General features: G+C 35.6%; 1 protein-coding gene across 1 annotated transcript in view; it reads left to right on the top strand.

Annotated features, from left to right (window-relative positions):
- Positions 1-200: 200 nt before the first annotated feature.
- The window catches only part of LOC127873924 (uncharacterized), a 33,312-nt gene continuing 10,345 nt past the window's right edge, over positions 201-23,167 (top strand). Inside the window, exon 1 of the mRNA XM_052418031.1 lies at positions 201-286. The gene's annotated coding sequence lies outside the window, so the exon portion shown is untranslated. The remainder of the gene's footprint in view (positions 287-23,167) is intronic.

The following is a 23,167-nucleotide window of genomic DNA, read 5'->3' on the forward strand; positions in this document are numbered from 1 at the left end:
TTTTCATCTCTAAAATTTCTGTCCAAACCCCCCCCCCCAAAATGCACCATTTTGCGTCTAGATTTTCAAAAAATTTCGGGGGGCATGCCCCCGGACCCCCCTAGCAGGAGTGCCTTGCTTGGCCTGTTCAAATTTTTATTTGGCCTGTTCAAATAAAAGGAAGGGAAAACCCTGAATGATGTGCTTTAACGTATTGAAGATTGAAATCTTTACAACGAGTTTAACACACGAAGAGGGAACGTGAGATTACAATAGTCCTTGTGCAGTGGTTCACACCTGTGTCCAGGTAAGGGATTTTGAGTATTTGGAATAAACATTTAAGTTGCATGATAAAGTGAGTAGATTTGAGTCGAATCAATAGTGTGTTTTTCTTTTATGTCTTGGTTGTACATGTAGTTATACAGTTTAGTTGACGTGCTGTTATACATAATTATAAATACGTAATGTTATCCAGAATTATATATATAAAGGACATACACTAAACGTTACACAAACACCTACATACGCTGTATATTTGAACAGTTTTATCCCCCCCCCCTGTCTTAATATATATATATTTTTATTTTTAAGAACATAGTTTTAACTATACTTAACCAATTTCAGACTTAAAATCATATGAGCCGTTTCCGACCATTAAGAATTTGGACAAAAAAGTTGATATTTAAATCGTTTATACACTTTCGTTTCTAGGGTTAGCAATACAACAATCTTACATGTTGGGACTCTTATCTGCGAATCTAGGTTTCGTGTAACGAGCATTTTAGGAAGAGGCTATTTGCCTGCTATTTAGCTGCAGGTAGAAAATACAGATGAATTGAAAAACCTGTTTATTATAATAAATCTCATGTTATGGTTTATATCCAGTACCCGAATTACATCGTCAGAAAGAACACGCGGATATACTTAGGTGAAGAACTCAATTTAGGTGAGAGCATTCATTATTTGGCTTTCATGGATGTTAACGGGTATTGTAGGATCAGCCTTCACCCAGTGCTCGCGACTTAACGAATATCCTGTAATCTGATATCCTAATAGTACTACTTAAACTGTGTATCTTTAAACGCGTGAGATATCAACATTAATAACATTAAACTATAAATTGCTTTTAAAAACACATTATTTTCTGGCATTTGTTTTATTTAATAGTTAACTCAAAATATACTGGATATAAGGAAGGTTATGTGTAACACACCTTGTTCAACTGTGTCCATATATCTGACATTTGTTTAAAAATAGATTATGAGCAGATTTAAAATATCTAATTTCTCTGACTAGACAGCATTCCTTATCGCCGTTCAACCCGAGATAAAATCCCATTCAAAGTACGATAGCGATACAATGTTTAAGTAATGTTCTAAAGTTCTTATATTCGGTTCATGGTGACCAATAGGTGTCAACGGAATTCAATAGTTTTCAACGCTCAGATAATGGCACACATACAAACTGTAATGATTTAAGGAACCGATGTGTTGTTCAAGATTATATCAAGTTAAATTCCAAATCTATTCATACATGATTAAGGAATGTTTTTTTATTGAAGTGACTGTATGTATGTTAGCCAGATTCACACACATATTAGCTTATTATTTACCATATCAACTAGTATAGAAATAGCGACAGTAAAATGTGGACGACACACATTAACGACGTTTCTTACACCTGATTCGTTTGACTAGTGTCTGTAGAAACATCGCTTAATTGATAGTTTAATATGTTTTAATGATGGACCATTATTTTCAGATAACTTTAAATGTTAATCCACTAATCGTGTTAATAGATTTGCGATGCTTACGACAGTAAAATAATGTGTGTAGTCATGCGTCATGTTTTGTTATTCTTGTTTTCATTCGATGTGCATATGCGCATCTGAATAACACGTTTTAGACGCGCGCATGGTTTGTGATTAAATATGTGGTAAATGTAAGGGTCGGTTAGCCAACAAACTGTTTACAAGCCCCAATGATTTGAATTGACCGTTCCAAGGCGGTGATCACACTTGTAGTCAGTTTATGTTTATTGTTTGTGTACTAATATAACAGTTTTGGATTAGAACAAGAATTTCTCTCCTTATAGAGTTTTTTTAGATTTCGATGTTTCCTATAGTTAACAGAAATATTCGTGAATAAAGTATATTAAAAAACTCGACAGTCTTCTGCAAGAAACAAAACATTTATTTATTCGTTAAAACTATTTAAAGTTACGTACCCCATTGACAAATACATTGAAAAAGTATGTCATCTAAAAAATCGAACACGACGAGATTCACTTTGTTAAAAAACACTGTGTATGCAAACAGTTGGCAAAAAAATGTTAGGAACATATTTATTGTATTGAGTTGGATGAAGGCTTATTTGAAACAAGTTGTGGAACTTCGAAAATTTAATCAAAATCTCGGTCCCATCCACGTTTTTAATGGAATTGTTTACAGATTATGTTGTTGTTTTTTTCAAATGCCATTAATTATGATTGATCATAAATCTTTAACGCTTTAATAGACTTTACTCAGTTTTATAGTAAGAAAAAAAGTTGAAAAATAAAACTTGACGTCGACGGTATCCGAACCCGTCTCGTCCTGATCTGTACGCGGGTGCGCTACCACTGCTCCACGCAAAAGTTTATTACTCAAAACGAAACATAATAACCAAAATGCTCTTTTTATTTTTTTGTTGTGGTAAAATATATTCAACACATGTTCATGTACCATTTTGGTGTTCGCGTGTCGTATGAAAAGATATCGTTGCGGGAATTAAAAATGGACTATATTGTGACACAAAAAAATAAAAAACAGCATTCAGATCTTGTCAAATCTATGTTACAACAGCACATATATTGTTTTAATGTTGGCTATTGCTATAAGGAACACGGATTGTTCATATGTTAACTTTATTTCACGAAATATTTTACGAAATATTCATTGATTTTGAGCGTTATAGGGGCTTTAACAAATCCTTACTTTTCTATACCGTTTTCAAAACAATGTCATACATTTAGCCCTATTTGTTTCGCAATTGAAAGCCGTTTACATAACTCCCTTTCGTTCATAACATGCCAAAATCAAAATTTGATAAATAAACCTTGTTTAAAACGAGCTTCCTGTATATTGAAATATAAATGTATGTTATCTCGAAGCATAATTGTATTTACAAAAGCTTTACTTGTTTTGCATGTGTTAGTTGTTTGGTGATTTTGTTTTGCTGAGTTCGCCGATATTGATTCAGTCAAAAGTAGATTTTGTATAGACGTACAAGTTTAATATGCGTCAAAAAGTTATACCTAAACGATATTTATAATCAATAATAAAACAGCTTTAGAAAGCGAAGCGGTTTTATCGAAGCTGTTATCTTATAGGGAACACATTCATTAGTTCGATGAGTCACTGTTTTGTTTCTTTCGGTTCTGGAATAAATCAACAAATCATTTAAAGCTGGTCAGTGCACATTTCACACCGTTCAATCGACTAACGCAACGTCTGCGGTTCATACATCGGCCGCGCTACTGTATACATGTCGGTTAAAAGCGGAATGTCAGTATTTCCCTATTCTTTATATTTTACGTATTGAATTGAGCAGGTTTGAGTGTGTTCTTTGAAAGCCCATGTAAGAAGGACTTTGTGAACGTAATTCCTACCTTTCTAGCAGCTGACTTTTTAAGAAATCCGTTCGAATGTGGTCAAAAATCAAACAAAATTCACCACTCTCTCAGTCAAACTCTAATTACACAGGATTTAGACCAAAGATAAATAGGAACAACAGTTTATTGAAATCTTTAATCATTTGTCTTCGGTTATTTCAAATTACAGCATCCCACATGAACACACAACATTTTTATCAACGATTAAATACGAGTGGGGTTAGAAAAACGGCTCTAGACAGCGGCCGTGGCTACTTATTAGATGGTCATGCCAACGCTGCCGGCTCCGGAGCTCAACCGGGCATTACCGGAGACAACCGGGGCTCCGCCGGGGCATGACCGTCGACGACTGGGGTTAAACCGGGTCGTTGCCGTATCTCTGCCGGGGTTAAATGCCGGTATAGCCCCGGTGAGTACCGGTGTAGGTACGGTATATCGGGGCTTTGTGTGTGTGCGGGCTTTCACCGGGGCTCAACCGGGGCATTACCGGCGACAACCGGGGCTCTGCCGGGGCTTCACCGGGATAAACAGTACCCAGTCTGGGGTTGACCTGGACTCTGCCGGGCTGTTGACCGGCTTCAACAGGGGCTGCACCGGGAAATAGTGTGACCGCGTTGAATAAATTTTACGAATCATCCCGATTCTCGCCAGTCGACCGGCGTAAGCAAACCGGATGGACCGGGGGTCTTCCGGCAATAGTGAGACTTGGGCTTAAGTAATGTATGTGTCAGTAATTATGTACAATGGTTATACTATTTTCAATTTATGACAAATATGATAACGGAAGTAACGCAGCGGACAAGACCAAATCTTCATTAATGAAGACCTGACCCAACACCGTGCGCAACTGCTGTCCATCGCACGTGGACTAGTGAGGATCCAATGAAATTGGAAGTTCATGGTCAGCCAATGGTAACGTCCTGATCATGATATCAGAAAACGGCCAATCAATCATCAAACGCATCAGCTGTGCGTCAGAACTTGACAAGTACATCATCAGCTAGTTATAGAACTACTTTTCTTGTTTGTTCAGTTTATTTTCATGCGAGGCTGACATTTTTACCTGCACGAATAGCCCGTTCTTCTGTGAAACTATTCACTTAAAAGTTATCTAAACTGAATATTTGTTTAAATGCGCCCTAAGCAAATATTAAGTTTGTAAAACATCAATGTTAATCTGGTTAAGCATGTGAACAAAACAAAAAAACTATTAAGCACAACTTCAACAAAAAATCTCAGTAAAATAACAACATTTGCTTTGTCAAATAAGTTAACCTCAAATAGTTCATGCCGTATTTGTCACGCAAGTTGATATAATAATGTGCACGATAATCATGATATGTTGTTATTTCTGTTCCTCTATTAAGCATGTGAGTATGTGATTAAAATTGTAAATCCCGTTATATAGTGACACTGTATCTTTCAAATTATACTAACGTTGAAGTGTGTGGATACCTCTATACCTTGACAACGTATGCTTAAAAACAAACTTACGATGAAATGTGTAGTATCTTATTATAAGTAAAGAATATACATGTCATTGGCTGCTTTAAAGTAAAGTCACAGTTTTCCAATTATATTGTAGCTTCTTTTGGTTTATAGGCAAATCATTTTTTTGTCTCTTAAGCAGTATCCAACTATGCACGAAATGAACAAACTAGTCAGCTGACTGATATACTATTTGCGGCGACAAGCTTTCATAGTGTATAATTGTCTGCTGAACCATCAATACCATGTATGTAGAATTCTTAATAATTATTTGCGGGTACAAGTGCATCGTAAAAGTCTACGAGTTCATATACTTATACAATGATGCATCTTTATTGATGTAAACGTGTATTGTAATTGTGAGTGTATGTGTGTTTGCAAGTGTATGTCTTCATGAGTATTGCCTGCACGTGTGCATACGCGTGATTGTAAAATGATACATCAACAACACATCACTCAACGTCTCTCTAGTCTGACTCTAATATATCCTTGTAAATATCATGCCTTTGAGCTTACGAAATCAAATCTCAACAACGTACCTTTCGCAATATGTCCTAATTTTCAACTGCAACGGGCGAGTCATGTCAGCGTATCTGGATCATCTTGTATTTATTGGAGGTTGTTATTACGTTGTACATTAAACAGAGACCAGGACACGCTGTCAAGGTTGCATATATATCACCATTTTTGTTCCGATTTTTCCTACACTTATTATATGTATGGCTTAATGAAACAAGCCTTTTTTTATTTACAAATGTATGTATACGCGTCTATGAACACAGCAATGAGAATTGAACATCCAAGGAAACGTGTTCGGATAGGAAAAACGGATATTATTTTCTTCAAAAAGCTTCTAAAATGGTCCCTGTGTGTTGCGACATGATATTGGATCTCTATTGTCTTTTTACTATCAGGTGATATTCACCCAAACCATGGGTCAACCTTGTCTGATCTATCATCTAACACAGATGCAAGCAGTTCTTCTTTCTCAATTCGTCAGAAACAAACCATATCCGTTTTGCATATTACAATATCCAAAGTCTGATGCAAAAATATGATGTTCTTTACACAGGTCTACGAGAATTTGACATAATTGGTTTTATTGAAACATGGTTTAAAAAATTTATTCTGTCTGCGCATCTCCTCTTTTATGGTTTTCACCAACCAATCCGCAAGGATCGCGCATTCGATTCACATGGTTGCCTTTGCTATATACGTAAATGAAACGTATAGTTAAGGTTCTTAATTGTATTTAGAGGAAATATTAACACACCCGCTGCTCCTTTCGGGGGCCTCAGTTTGGTCTTATCAGTCACGTGATAATTAGTTACTGGTTTGACCGGCTGATTCTGTCTGGGGTAGTTTGCGCGCAATCTCCGTCAAGGATGCTTGTTTTTTTTTTTGTGTTGCTCAATTGTGTCTTTAACCTATTATCAGTTTTAACGGATAAAGTGTTTTTACTTAAATCTTTGGTGTTGAAAAATGAACGACGATATAGAAGCTACGAGTGGCTTTGCTTTTGAAGCTTGGATTACAGAACTAAATTTACCCCGAAAAGTGTCGCAGATCTTACGTCAGGAGGAACTGACATCAAAAGAAACATTGTCATTATTAAGTGAAAACGACCTTAAAGGCTTAGGATTACCTCTGGGTTGTACGAAGGTGATCCTTGAGCAAGTGAGAAAATGGAAACAGGGCGAGATTAGTTATACTGCTGGCGAGCAACCCAACGATAAAGAAACGCAAAACGAGGTGACGCTGGATGGTTCCGGTAAGTTGCTCGATGAGCTTCTTACTTTCCCAAACATAACACAGCTTCCTTCAAAAGAAAGACACAGTAATGTGCATAATGGGTCTAGCTTTATGGACCCAAGATCAATCCTTACCATGAAAGCAAATACAAAAAAGACAGTTCACATAACACAGTTCCTGTCGGAGAACAGCAAACGACGGAAGAATAATAAAAGGAAAGAGTTCGTCTTGCACTCAAGCGAACGTGAAACTATTGTCTTCAAAACTGAAGATGAGCATCCCTATTTGGGCATTCAAATGGAGGAATGGGGGGCAGCGAATATGCGAGTCCTTAACCACCTTCTTACGGTGAACGACATTGAAAGAAGCGAGGTGGAGTTTTACCTCGCATACACTACCAGAATTTTTGAATTTGCAGAGTCCTTCGAGTGGAATAGTGTACTGAACTATGATTACCACTATCGTGAACTGCAAGCAGAACATGGATTTAAGTGGAGAACATACTCCCCGCATATGGAACTGCAAATGCTAGTTCCTAAACGACCCAAACCGTCAGTTCCGGTCCAAAATCCAGCGCCAAAAGAGGACTGCAGGATATTTAAGGCGAAAGGTGCATGTCCGTTTGGGGATAAATGCCGTTACAAGCACGTGAAGGCTCTACCCTCAAACAACTCTCGCCAAGACGCTACAAAAAACCAGTAGTCCGACCGTCGACCTTGAAACTCCAAGCCTGGGAACAAAATCTGCCGGCGGATTATAAGGATCGTGAATTTATACTTTCAGGAATCAAGAACGGTTTTCATGTCCTGGACATGGGCAAAATTTCTCAAAGTGCAGAGGTGGAAAATTATTCATCGGCCACAAATTTAAATATGCGCGCGCGAACTGAGGCCCAAATTCTCACGGAAGTTGAGAACGGGCATTATAAGATAGTCGATGAAAAACCGCTCATCATTTCTGCACTTGGAGCCATACCAAAATCTGATTCTTCGAAAGTAAGATTAATTCATGATTGTAGTCAGCCGACAGGATTTGCAGTTAATGACTTTGCGGACGCAACTACCTTTAAATATCAATCAATTAAAGACGCCATAAAGCTAATCACACCTAACTGTTACATGGCTAAATTAGACCTTCAAAATGCTTATCGAAGCGTTAATATTCATTCCTCTAATACTCAAGCTACAGGTTTAAAATGGCGTTTTGGAAACAATAAACACTTTACTTACATGGTAGATACAAAACTTCCCTTCGGAGCAAAACTGTCCCCTTATATATTTAATACACTGACCCAAGCTGTACGAGTGATTATGAAAAATAGAGGTTTCAAAGATATCATTGTGTATTTAGATGACTTTCTCTTAGTAGCAGACACATACGACAATTGTCAAAAAGCACTTCATGAACTTATGAAATTAGTCCGCGAATTAGGATTTCAAATCAACTACAATAAAGTGGAAGGACCGTATCAGAAGCTGACATTCCTTGGGCTCGTTTTAAATTCAATTAATATGACTATAACGGTACCGGACCAAAAAATCACGGAAATACACACGCTCCTGATAAATACACTGCACGCAAGGAAAATTACAAAAAGACGGATTCAACAACTAGTCGGCAAATTAAATTGGATAACACAATGTGTTTACGGCGGTCGGTTTCATATGCGTCGCTTAATTGACCGCGCAAATTCTCTTCGCTCTAGTGGACATCGTACTTATGTAAATAAAGATATGAAACTTGATATTATGTGGTGGTTGGACTTCATGAAAGTATTCAATGGTACTATGCAGATGATAGACGATAGAATGCCTGTGTCAGTCAGCATTGACGCATGCAAAACTGCATGCGGCTCGTTCTTCCAAGGGGACTTCATACATGCACCATGGACTCCTCAGACGGCATTACTTCCTATAAATTACTTGGAAGTACTTTCATTGGAAATAGCTACAAGACGATGGTCACGTGCGTGGTCCAACAAATTGGTATACGTACATTGTGACAACATAACCGCATGCGCGATCATAAACAAAGGATCTTGCAAACATCCAAATGTGATGGATTCGCTTAGACGAATCTTTTGGCTGAGTGCTATTTATAACTTTAGAATTCGTGCTGTTTATTACCCTGGCCGTTTCAACACTCTAGCTGACAGGGTATCAAGACTCCATGAACCAAATGGGTTTTCGCGGCTAATCGAAATCATGGAACAATCGGGTTTTTCTCTTTACAGATAGAAGCGGTACAACGGAAGAGGACCTGGATCGGGCCGTTGAATATTTCTACAGTAACGCTCTGTCGTCCAACACGAAACGGACCTATTCAACGCATAGATCATCCTATCTCAAATTCTGCGAAAAGTTCGGATATGCCGCTGTTCCTGCATGCACGACGACATTGTGTCGTTATGCTGCCTATCTGTCAAAAACGTTAAAGTTCAGCTCAATCAAACAGTACATGAACATTATACGCTTACTTCACGCAGAATGGAACCTGCCTAACCCGGTAGCAGACAACTTCAAACTTAAGTACACGATGCAGGGTATACGCCGTCATATTGGGGACATAACTGTGCGCAAACAACCTATAACACCGGAACTACTAATAATCATTCTGGAACGACTAGACATGTCCACCTCATTCGACTCATCCGTGTGGGCTGTAGCCCTAACAATGTTTTACGGCTTATTGCGTCGCAGTAACGTTTTGGTCTCCAGTGATATGGCCTTCGACCCCCACAAACATCTCAGACGGCGTGACATAACCTATCATCAATGGGGTATTATGGTGCACATAAGATGGAGCAAGACAAATCAGTACCAGTCTAGAACCTTTGATATCCCGCTCCCGCGCCTTAAGCAGCATCGCTTGTGTCCTGTGCAGGCTATATTCCATGCGGCAAAACTTTCCGCGCTAGCAAACAATGACGGCCCAGCCTTTGTTTATTTGAAGGATGGCCATACTCAGGTTCTAACCAGTAATCTGTTCATTGGTCGGATTCGACAGTGTTTGCAGGCAGGTGGTGTGGATCCTAGTGAGATTGCGTCACATTCATTCAGGCGCGGTAATGCTACTTTCTGCTATGCCATCGGGCTTCCCCCAGATGCAATCAAACTACTGGGCGATTGGCGTTCAAACTGTTATCAGAACTACTTATCAAATGACACTCGTGCTAGGTACAATATTATCCAATCCATGCAAAAAGAAATCCAGGAATCTTAATGTTAAACGAGTATACCCCTACTATCTACCCCTACTTTGGGAGTTTGGGAATAACATTATCTTGTTTGTTGTGTATGCATGCATATCTTTGAATTGTTTACAATGCTTGAACATGCGTTATTACCAATGTGTGTAACATGAATATATTTAATTTAATTATTGCATTACCTTTAGCGCGCATCTACTTTGATTTGCCATGTTTTGTTATTATGCGCGCTTTTAGTTTTGGAGCTATAGTTAGTAGTATTAATAAAGCTCTCCTTACCCCTCTATATGTGTTGTTGGTCTTTCGTTTAAGTATAATTAAGGTTCTTAATTGTATTTAGAGGAAATATTAACACACCCGCTGCTCCTTTCGGGGGCCTCAGTTTGGTCTTATCAGTCACGTGATAATTAGTTACTGGTTTGACCGGCTGATTCTGTCTGGGGTAGTTTGCGCGCAATCTCCGTCAAGGATGCTTGTTTTTACCCACCCTCCTCCCTTTGACAGTAACTGCGTGGGTTTTCGGGAATAACATTATCTTGTTTGTTGTGTATGCATGCATATCTTTGAATTGTTTACAATGCTTGAACATGCGTTATTACCAATGTGTGTAACATGAATATATTTAATTTAATTATTGCATTACCTTTAGCGCGCATCTACTTTGATTTGCCATGTTTTGTTATTATGCGCGCTTTTAGTTGTGGAGCTATAGTTAGTAGTATTAATAAAGCTCTCCTTACCCCTCTATATGTGTTGTTGGTCTTTCGTTTAATATCGTTTTCAAACGCATAAAAGATATTGAACTGAATAAGGTTGGAAGAATAGTTGTTATTCGGAACTCTCCAGTATGGGTTTTTCCGATATTTGAGCACGCGCGGTAGGTACAAACAAAAGCAGACTAGCATATTTTAAAAGAGAGTGAATAAATAATTTCTCTTATCGCTGAATAGAAAACACCACTTTTGTATACTATTCAAATATATTTAAAATCATATAGACAAGAACCAAACAACAAAAACCTTACTATCCTCAGTCCATGCGTAGTATTAGGACTAATATATCGTTCCATATCAGTTGGATATTTATATATCTGTTGATATAGCTTTATTGTGGTGCTTTTCTTAAATCTAATCTGAAAAGTAAAGAAAATTATTCGCTAAGGACTAAGACCTTAAGATTAGAATGCACATCACTATCTAGCTTTACCGTCCTTACTTTTATTCTATAAAGCATGCCGAAAAAACAAGAACATGAATAATGTTTTTCAGAAGAAATATTGCATATGTCAAGCCGTTTGTATAGGTTTTTTCATTACCATACAGCTGACAAAGTATGTTTTTCATGTCTTTTAAGGATGCTAGCTACTGGACCCATTCATATAGGCGGCTGTACATTTGAACGGTGTATTTAGACTTTAATCCTGTATTAAACGTCTGACATACATGTATATTAGTGTTAGCTTTGTTATGTGTAATTATTAATAATAATAGTAATAACAACAAAAGACTTGAATTTTGACATTTCCTAAAAGAAACACTCCTGTCGTTTAAATACTTATTATCCACTACTGAATGGGAAGCAAATCGGATTTCGAGGTTACTGGTCTTTACTGTATTAATAACAATGTTTGTAGCTCACGCGCGCGTTTAGAAATCGGAAAAACTCACAGCGCGTGAGTTCCGAATTACATCTATTTGGATTGAAGTTTTTCCCTAAAAAAAATAATCCATTCTGTTTGGTGCGTTTTATAGACCGCCTAGTGCGGATAGATAATATATGCTATCCATTGAAGATTCTATAGGGCTAGCCAGAGACACACGAATATATGATTTTATTATAGCAGGTGATTTTAACATAAATGCTCTCGCTGAACCGTCGGGCTCTCGCTGAACCGTCGGAACGAAAAATGTATGATATCTGTGAACAATATGAGTTAACGCAACTTATTAATGCACCAACATATTATACTGAACAAACATCTTCCATAATTGATCTCATCTACACTGTCAAGAAGCTAACATATATTTACAACACGTTTTGCAGAGCACTTGACAATGGCCTTTAAGTCAGAGGTGTATTCTTCGATATAATAAAACTTTTGATAAAGTATGGCGCAAAGGTCTTTTATGCAAACAACACCAAGCAGGCATTCGAAAAAATTATTTATTTTTGTCTAATTATCTTTCTGATCGTCAACAAACATTAACCTTACCGGGATCGTCCGAATCAATCCCTATTGAAATTCTAGCCGGAGTTCTTCAAGGCTCTTTTTTAGGACAATTTATGTTTTTAGTGTATATAAATGACATTGCTGACATAAACGCACACATACATTTGTTCGCTGATGATACCAGTCTTTTCATGATCGTTAATTCGTCAAATGAAACTGCAGCCGTACTGCAATCTGATAAACATTTCTAGCTGGACTAACAAATGGATGTTTTAACCCTTCAAAATCCGAATAAATGAATTTTTTCTCGCAAAATAGATAAACCATTGACTATGCAGAACGTTAATATTCCCAATGTTGATGTCCATTAACATTTAGGTGTTTTATGTCCACTTACTGGACATGGCATGCGCATTTATTATTCATACAGGAAAAGGCATGGACACGAGTTCATAAAATGCGTAGATTAAAAATAATTCTTGATAGAACAACTCTCGAGACAATATATTTTTTATTATACCAATCTTTGATTACTCATACGCTGTATTTGACAATTGTACGCAATACGAACAAGATGAACTAAAGAGAATCCAAACTGAAGCCGCGCGAATAACAGCCGGATGAACACGCTAAGTCTCATCCTAAGATCTTTATAATGAATTAGGATTGGAAACTATCAGTCAACGAAGACGCAAACATAAATTGATATTACTGTATAAAATGAAATCAAACAATTTTCCGAACTACTTACAATTCCTTGTTCCCAAAACAGTTTGGTCGCGTAGCAATTACTCATTAAGAAATTCGTTTCATCTACCAATTCAAGCGCGAACATCACTGAATTCAAATCGTTTTTACCGTCCACTGTATCTGAATGGAATAATTCCGATGACGCCAAAAACGCTGAATCGATCAATTCCTTCAAAAGGCTAATTGACATAGATCGACCGATTCAAATCCCATATTATCATACGGCGAAAGACGCTCTCAAATGTTACACACGCGCTTTCGTACAAAGTGTAGCGCTTTAAATGACCATCTTTTCAGACGTAATATTACTACATCCCCGTTATGTCTATGCGAACTTCATGAAAAGGCGTCACATTATTTTCTCGAATGCACTCAGTATGCAAATGTTCGCGGAGAACTTCTTAACACAATATCCGTATATTCCGTTCTCTGCATTGAAACTTTTATATTTGGAGACAACACACGTGACTACCAAACCAATATTTAAATAGCTGATGCTGTTCACAAATTTATAGTTAAAAGTACGCAATTTGATTCGTTAATAAGCTAAGCTACGACTCTCAACCCTTTTCTCTTCTTTTTAGTATTAAAATATTTCAAAACTTCTTCCCAAAACTCTGCCACTCTCTCCTTCACCTTTCATATGTCAACTTTAAACATGTTTTTCACAATTGAAACACTTCCGGAGTTTGTCTCTTTATTATACTGTTATTATTGTATAATTATCAAAATCCACTCATGTTCGCCTGACAGCATGTGATTGTATGTGTATAGGGAGAAGAACTATATAAGAAATTATCTTTCGTTAAAATCCTATTCAAACATGTTCATTGTATGAATGTTACTTGTAATTCTATGATAAAACAATGTATATTGCTTGAAATAAATATGTTTTAACTAAATATGATAGCATCAAGACATACAGTTTGAATAAATTATAGATTGTACGACATTTGTTTTGCTTATGCTACGAGTTAATAATTTGTGTGACGTTTGTGGCATGGCCATATATCACTACCAGAGCGTTAATTGAACATGATGGCCATATATTGTCCTATTGTATATTTGGTGTGAACATGTTTCAAAGTAATTGTGTCAATAAAGTTAAATGCATCCATTGAATGGCCAGTGTTTACCCGAGAGTCATGATCATAACAAACATTATATTCAAAGTACATTGACAATCGGAAATTTATAAATACAGAAGAAAAAAATAATTTTAAATAAGCAGATGCAACAATCAATTGGAACTACTTGGCTTGGCCAGCTTTAACTCCTGTGGCATTTGGGAACAAACTTAGTACATGCCTATTAAAAATAATGTCATGCCAAATAAAAATTATTAAGACTTTGTTGTTTCAACATTTTTTAAATATATTGTGTCAATAAAGTGTATATACAAAATTAGTCTTACAATGCCTTTATTTATCCCAATGGTCATTCTTCAAACAAATTTCTTTTGCACTTTTAAATTGTAATTAAAAATATTTTGGTATCCTATGTCCAATATATGAAGCTGACTGGAATGTTTTCAACAACTTTAAAGGAAAGTCACCTAATAGTAATTTGCTGAGGGTTTGTTAGATTCTGCCATTGGGATGGTGTGGAAAATTCAAGTAAATTGTTTGACGACCGATATCACAAAACACACGACAAAGGACGCTGATTGGCTGTCTGTCATAAAAGCTTACAATCTACCAGATACAAGGTAAATACCGAATCAGAGAAAATAATTGTGTTATACAAATTATTTGGCATCCGGTGTGTGACCAGTCTTTACCACTGGGTTCAAATTTGAACATCTTCAGTTAAGAATCACTCTGCATGTAGGATATTACGCATTAATGTACAAAACCTTAGCGCCAAGAAACTTTAATAATATAACAAATAAGATAACAATTACAATATTTAAAAGCATATGAATCATGGAGGGTGAAAAGTTAAGACCCGAGACTCATTATTTGCGCATGGATGAAACACATATGAAAGTATGAACAAATTTTGACCTTACCGTTTGAGAGTGATGTTGTGGAATGTTATTTTGATATAAATAACATTTATATAAACCATGAGACCACACGGGTATGGCTAGATTTTACCCAATCGGCTTTATTAGAAACAAACATTTACTTAACACGAACCTACCAACCAGTCAACAAGAGTTCTAATAATACTAACGATGTTTCAAATGTTGTATGAAAACAGATTTTAAGTTAATGTTAACAAGACAGTCGCAATTATCCTAAAGCATTCATCTGAGTTCAAGTTATAACTAAAATATTTTGGTGATCTAGTTTTGGCTTAATGTAACCCAGAATTAAATTAAAATAAATGTGGTAAAGATAACATTCATACTATGTTTGATAAGAATCTGGTCAGACATAAGACATGTATAGTGTTTATGATCTTTAGTTGGGATTTGTGAACCCTTTTTACCTAGATTAATTTTTTTGTGATATTATCATGATAAACATTCATACCGAATTTCATTAAGATATAAAGCAATTAACGTAGCTTCTTCAGTGGTAACAAGTTTTGCTTAAGCTTCAACCTGATGACTATGTTTCTGACTCAACTTGTTCCAAATTTTACTATGAGGAATATTTTGTTTTGGCATTATCATAAATTCCGAGAACCGTTATTACTCTAAGTAATCGGACAATCTTAATGTTCTGACAGCCCCGTTTTTAGCCAAAATAATTATTTTTCGTGACTTTAGATTTTCGGGAATAACGGTTCAGGTCCATAATTATTTACTCTAAATTTCGGACAGTTTATTTTACTTGGTTATTTTACTAGAATTCTGCCCTGTTTTGTTTATCTGGTTTCACTTCGATCATGTGTTATTATGACAGGATTGAGGTCATAAAACCTGGCAAACAGATATCTTATGGCAATGAACCAGTACAATTGCGTAATTTTGTAAATAACTATGTACACCGTTTCACCCAACAGCTTAACGTGAAACATATTTTAAATTAATTTATACTATACGGCGTGATATTTTAAAAGCAAGTGCTATTATTCGTTGGAACAATTTACGCTATACACATTCGTCCAAGCAATATTTTTAGTGTGCCTCTAAATTTTTGAACAACTGTATTTTTTTCCTCTTTATGTTTGGACACATGTATTTTTTTAATATTGGTGTATCTAAATATTCGAACACGAAAAATATTAATTATATTCCAGTGTCCGAACACATAGAGTAATAACGGTATACGTAAAGCAATCAAACGGTTTTCTTCACTTGATATGTACTATAACTAGATCTACATAGCTATCGGTTTCATTAATTGTTGTTAAATCCTTAAAGGCCCCGACTTTGTTGGCGTCACATTTTAAAATTTTGTTGGTTTTGTTATTGGAATCCTCCTAACTTTCAAACTGTGTTGGTTTTGTTATTTGAGTCATCCGAGGGAAATTAATGAGTACAATTTACACTATGATAAAGAAATAATATAAAGCTAAAGGATAATTTGCGTATTACGGTGAAACCCAACGGTTTGGAGTTCCGATGAATTAATTTAATGCATTGAAATGCCAAACAACACTAAAGTATTCTACTTTCATTCGGACACGATTGATATTGTTCAATCCGTCTTGTTTGTCCTCAACACGCAAAATTATTATAAGATAATGCGTCTCCATTCACATAACTGATTAAATAAGCACTTTAGCGTCATATGCACTGTTACATTGGTCGAGTAATTAAATTGATGATGCACACTTAATACCAAATAAACAATACAGAAAACATGGTTTTGAACATTTTTACAAGTGCACTTTGAATGTGGTTTTACTGCGCTTAAATCAGAAATGATCTGTTTGTTAAATTTCTCCTATATCACATATTTAAGGACGCATATTTCAAGGGACTGAACTTCTTGAAAATTCTTGGTATTTCTTAACAACACGTGTTTTTGTTCCTTATTTTTATGCAGCAGACTTAAGGCGCTGTATTTGTGAAACAATGTCCCAAACTTTTTAAAAATGTGAAACATTGTGTCACAAACCCCTACTTATACTGATATTTAACCTAAATAATGTATTGTTTAATTCAATGACTAGTAACTGACTGTATAAAAAGGAATTATAATTAAATTGTTATAACATATATTGTTTGCTCACACCCTTTATTATGTTATATTAAACTATTCACAATAAATTATAACATGCTAAGGGTTGTGTGCATGAATCATCATAATTAGTATTGATGTCATTAACAATTAACAGATTTGACTTTTCCAGTTATCATATTTATATTGATTCAATTTAAGGTCAGGACGAGAATGATTGCTTTCTTTTTTTTAACTTTCGCAAATATCCATGGCAACCAGTTAAGTTAGATCTCTTATTGACACAAGTTATTAGCATGTGTAGTATTCTATACATATGGTGTAATGTAGTTTATTGTTATTTTGGTGTTGCAATGTGCTTTTATAGCGGATATATCTCGAGTTGATTATGGCAGACACAGTGTGGTATCAGATCATATTAGACCTCCCTCAATTAAATCATCTTTGTAGCATATACATTAATCGCTAACAGACTAGGGTCTTACACAAGGATTCAGCAATCTTTTACACCAAGGTCCCACCCTGCCCCTTTTCCTACACCATGCCCTTGTTTTGATTTCATCACATTATTATAACGGAAGTAAGATTAGAAGTTTAAAAAAAACCATTAAACATTCTTACAAGTATCATTTCTGTGTCGATACTTATAAACCGTACAACGAAGTCATATCTGACGCGATAGTACTGTAGAATTACAATCAACGAAATCAAAAGTAAAAAAAGTACAAGTGTGCTTTGTTTTCTGCATGCGCATAAAACAGAATAAGACAATTATGTTTTTACTAATCCGTATTCCCAACACGGTGTTCATCTTGAAAATTCTGACTGACAAACAATAAATTCCGATTCAGACATGTTCAGTTCAACAAAAAATTCGTGACAAACCACCAGCATATTATATTATCATCAATTTTTCTTACTACAATTGAAAGAAATTTCACATCTAAAGACCTATAATGCCGGTTTGTTATTGAGAGCGATTGAACATGGGCCGAACCTACGTCACTACCCGTTTAAGACACATGGTGTGTAGATCGGAATGTGTGAAAATTCGCGACTTTGTTATATTCGTTCTCGCTAATTCTTCGGTCGTTGAATCGAAGTGAGGTGCGAAAACGATAAATAAAGGGCTTATACGGGTTTTCAAAATCATGACATTCCTCCTTTAACCATGTAACTAGTCACAACATAATGGTCTTGTTAAGTTAAGAGTGTTCTTCATAAATCACTCAGTGTCAGTTAAAATCTGTTCATTATGAATAGACTAGTCAGCCGAAAATATGTATATTACGAAGAACACTAATATGTAGTAACTAGCCTTGAAGTGCGCTTACATCTATATGTATTGAACCACTTCAACACAATCTACAAAACATCATCCTCCAGTCTGAAGGTTAAATTATTAAATGAGGTATCTTGAAGACCACAACACAATGTTCAGCCGAAAGTTTGTATCGATTGAACAATTACTAGTTTTAAAATCCCATGTTAACGAAATATTTTTCTTATTGAAATCGGTGAAATACAAACTTCCTAATATATTCATAATTGTGTAGATTAACTGCACAATTTTGACGACAATTCCTCAATCCAATATATCTGTCAATCAGCCACTCAGAATGGAATCAAAGCAAATATTATTTTAATTACATTGAATTCTATACTGTGTTTGGAGTTTTCAAGGAAATCCAAGAATGTCACCATGTTAATGCCTACGGGTAATTGGGAACATGAATGGATTAAACGTGGACTTTATAAACAAGTGTTCAAGTATATTAAAGTCGTTGTGCATTATGAACGTGGAAGACGAACAACTAGCTCTTAGTTAACATTGTACAGGCAGGTGGAATCATACATATCTAAACGAACATCAAACAGAGAATGTCAAAATAAATATGCAAGCAAATGGTATAAGGCAGGGCCGAATGCATTGCTTTTAGCGAGGTATGCGAAGCAATGAAGTATCATGAAAACAATTTTGCATACAGTTATACTCAAGTACTTATTGAGTTTGAGGTATAATGGGGCACCGGAACATAAGACATGGAAGGTTTATTATAAAATATGACTAATTTATAAATGTCAGTCAACAACTCATTCTTAGAAACATCCAGTGGTGATTGTTTTCGAGTATTTCAAAGTGTTATAATAATAGAAAAAAGCCCTTTACCCAGAAATGATTATTCATGTGACAAAATAACAATACTTGTTCAAGTACATAGTCACATGATGGTATTGTTTGTTAAGTATGTGCTTAAGGCATCAATTAGTAATCGCTGCTGTAAAGCAAGATACCACGAATCCAACTTGTGATTGAGAAAAATGACAGAATCAACTACTGTAAGAGTGGCTAAGTGTTGTTTTACAATAAACAGGTCAAGGTTACGGTAAGGGTTTACAATGTACAGACACATGGCGTTATTCAATCTAACAATCACTACCACGAATGCTTGGTGCATGTAATAAGAACGAAACAGCGTAAAACAGATATAGAGAGAATTCACGAACGATTTTTGTATGTTCTTCTTTAACAAATTTCCTAAACGAGGATAAAACAAAGATAGTTATGAAATCTTGAAAATAACCAGTTAAATATGACAAAAATATAATCCATCCAAGCCTTTCGTTATATACTCTTACAGTTCATATAATACAAAACTAGACAAGTTGTTTACTCTTTAAGTCTATATACATCATGTGACCAGGGGAGCTTAGCGAATTGGAAACCCAGTGGCTTCATTTGAAAAATCACTTTGCACAGGCATCTATCTTATGATTCATAAGAAACATCTCATGTCTGGGCGTGCGGTTTCAGATAATAATGTTTTTACCTTATTCGTCTAAATCAGTTGACCCTTAAATCAGTGAGTGGCCACGTTTGAACCATTGACGATGATTTGGACACACTAAGTAGAAAATATATAATGTTACAAACTAAATTGTTAACCCTTGATCCTTTTGTTTTCAACGAAGAATATATATTTTATTATTTGCTATATACGTCTTTATAAATCAAATGACCCTTGAGGCATGACTTGAACAATGTAAAGGACCACTCTACGATTTTACAAACCAAAACCTTAACCCCTGATCCTTGCTTTTTTATGTATGAATTTTCGTAAAGCTATATAATACACATCAATATAAATTTTTGGTGATTTCTGTGGTGTCGCCAGTTTTGACCTTAAATGGCTAATTTGAACAAAGCTTGATAGAGGACAACTATGAAATATAGATTCTTAAAGGTATCTACTATACAAAACTACATAAAACAGAATACACCTGGGGCGTTGTCCGTTTTGTCCTAAGCGCCATGATCTGAACAAACTGTGTAAATTACCACTATACAATGTTACATACAAAATATTACACATATTGCTTGCGTTTTCAGAGAACATTTCTATAGAAATCTAATATATTAGTTTACTTAATTAGTCGTGGCTTCAAAGAATACGTTAAGTTATTTACAATATAAGTCTACATAAATCGCAGTGACACCTGGGACGTTGGTGGTAAAAACCAGGGGCATGATTTGAAAACGTGTATGAAGGACGACTATACGATATTGTACACAAAGTATTTAACCCTTACTTAACATAGTATCTGTTTAAGGATGCACATTTTACAGTATTCATTGACAGTGAATTCCGTACAGCTAAATCAGTTTTCTTCCGCAATATGTTCAGCACTTATGCAGTTTCGGGATTGCATTTTTATTTATATCCGCTGTTGTTTATAGCCATTCCCATAATTGTAATGGATGATTTGTCAATCACCGAGATTTGTTAAGTGTATTTTGTTCTTTTAATTATTTACATTTTCTTCAGAACGACCCCATTCGCAAAATGATAAGCAAACAAATAACCAACACAATTTCAAAGACCGATTTTTATTGGAAGATCGGGATAATACAGCCAATGATATCGCTCGTTTCAAGCACGAGTCTTGTGCAAGCGCATAGTGCTATCAGTGTAATATTTTAAAATCGGATTGTTTTGGACATCTTATGACATATGCCGCGGAATCGGTCGTTTCCCAACGTACACCTTTTTTTAATCACAGAAGTGAACCCTGAATCAATCGGATCCGCTGTAATCAACAGATCCGCTCACCATGTACTCATAAATGTCGCCTCTAGAATGGTAACACGGTTTTCTATGATTTGATATGATGACATACCGTTTAGTCGGATGTGACTTACATTCCAAATCGGCACGGATATTGTCAATATAACCATTTTCAGCAAGTTTGATCAAAATTGAAATTAAAAGGTGGCCTTTAGAGTGGTAAACTGCTAAACGTGTATAACAGACAAAAAACCATAAACGACGCCAGAAGTAGACCGACCACACTAGCTTACCATGAATATTTTTTTTTATCAGAGGAGCTTATAATTGTTTGATCATAAACCTTCCGGCCAAATTACAAACATAGGAAAATGTCGCCCCATCAAATGGCATACACTTTCCCGAGGAGAGGCGAGAGACTTTCGGCGAGGAGATAATTTAAGAAACATAATTAAATTGTAAAGTACCATTGGAAATAAATACCATATGTTCTGCTTTTACTAGAACTGACAAATTTTGATTGTAAAAAGGAAAAAAATGTTCATGTAAATTTCACTCAAAAAATGGATATTTGATATAACAGCTGTCTTTAACTTGCTACTTTGCAGCAAACGTCTTTGCTTGATAAAGAAACATTAATAATTTAACGTGAAATGCAGACATTGAGATTTACATTATATATGCTAAGCAGAACATTGAACACAAAAAAGAGGTGATAGCCTTTAAGCGTTCACCTGAGTGCATTGACTGAAGACTTGACTTGATAGAACGTACAAACTTTGTAAGCGAACAATAGGATATATTAAATAAACAAGACCTGTGTCCATGGAGGCCCCCACATACCACTTTTGTCTCAAAATTATGTTTTTGTCAAACAAACAGAACTTATGGGAATGTCTAGAATGAAGCACATGCACATATATGATTGTCTAAAATAAAGCATATTCACAAATATGATTGTCTAGAATGAAGCACATACACATATGGTTGTCTAGAATGAAGCAAATTCATAAATATGATTGTCTAGAATGAAGCACATACACAGATATGATTGTCTAGAATGAAGCACATACACATATGATTGTATAGAATGAAGCACATGCATAAATATGATTGTCTAGAATGAAGCACATACACAGATATGATTGTCTAGAATGAAGCACATGCATAAATATGATTGTCTATAATGAAGCACATACACACATATGATTGTCTAGAATGAAGCACATGCATAAATATGATTGTCTAGAATGAAGCACATGCACACATATGAGTGTATAGAATGAAGCAAATTCACACATATGATTGTCTATAATGAAGCACATACACACATGGGATTGTCTAGAATGAAGCACAAGCACACATATGATTGTCTAGAATGAAGCACAAGCACACATATGATTGTCTATAATGAAGCACATGCACACATATGATTGTCTAGAATGAAGCACATTCACACATATGATTGTATAGAATGAAGCACATGCACACATATGATTGTCTAGAATGAAGCACATGCATAAATATAATTGTCTAGAATGAAGCACATTCACACATATGATTGTCTAGAATGAAGCACATTCACACATATGATTGTCTATAATGAAACACGTACACACATATGATTGTCAATAATGAAGCACATACACACATATGATTGTATAGAATGAAGCACATGCACACATATGATTGTCTATAATGAAGCACATACACACATATGATTGTCTAGAATGAAGCACATACACATATGATTGTCTAGAATGAAGCACATTCACACATATGATTGTATAGAATGAAGCACATTCACACATATGATTGTCAATAATGAAGCACATACACACATATGATTGTATAGAATGAAGCACATGCCCACATATGATTGTCTAAAATGAAGCACATTCACACATATGATTATCTATAATGAAGCACATACACACATATGATTGTCTAGAATGAAGCACATGCATAAATATGATTGTCTAGAATGAAGCACATGCACACATATGATTGTCTATAATGAAGC

Source organism: Dreissena polymorpha, chromosome 3 (assembly GCF_020536995.1).
Source record: "Dreissena polymorpha isolate Duluth1 chromosome 3, UMN_Dpol_1.0, whole genome shotgun sequence".
NCBI lineage: Eukaryota > Metazoa > Mollusca > Bivalvia > Myida > Dreissenidae > Dreissena > Dreissena polymorpha.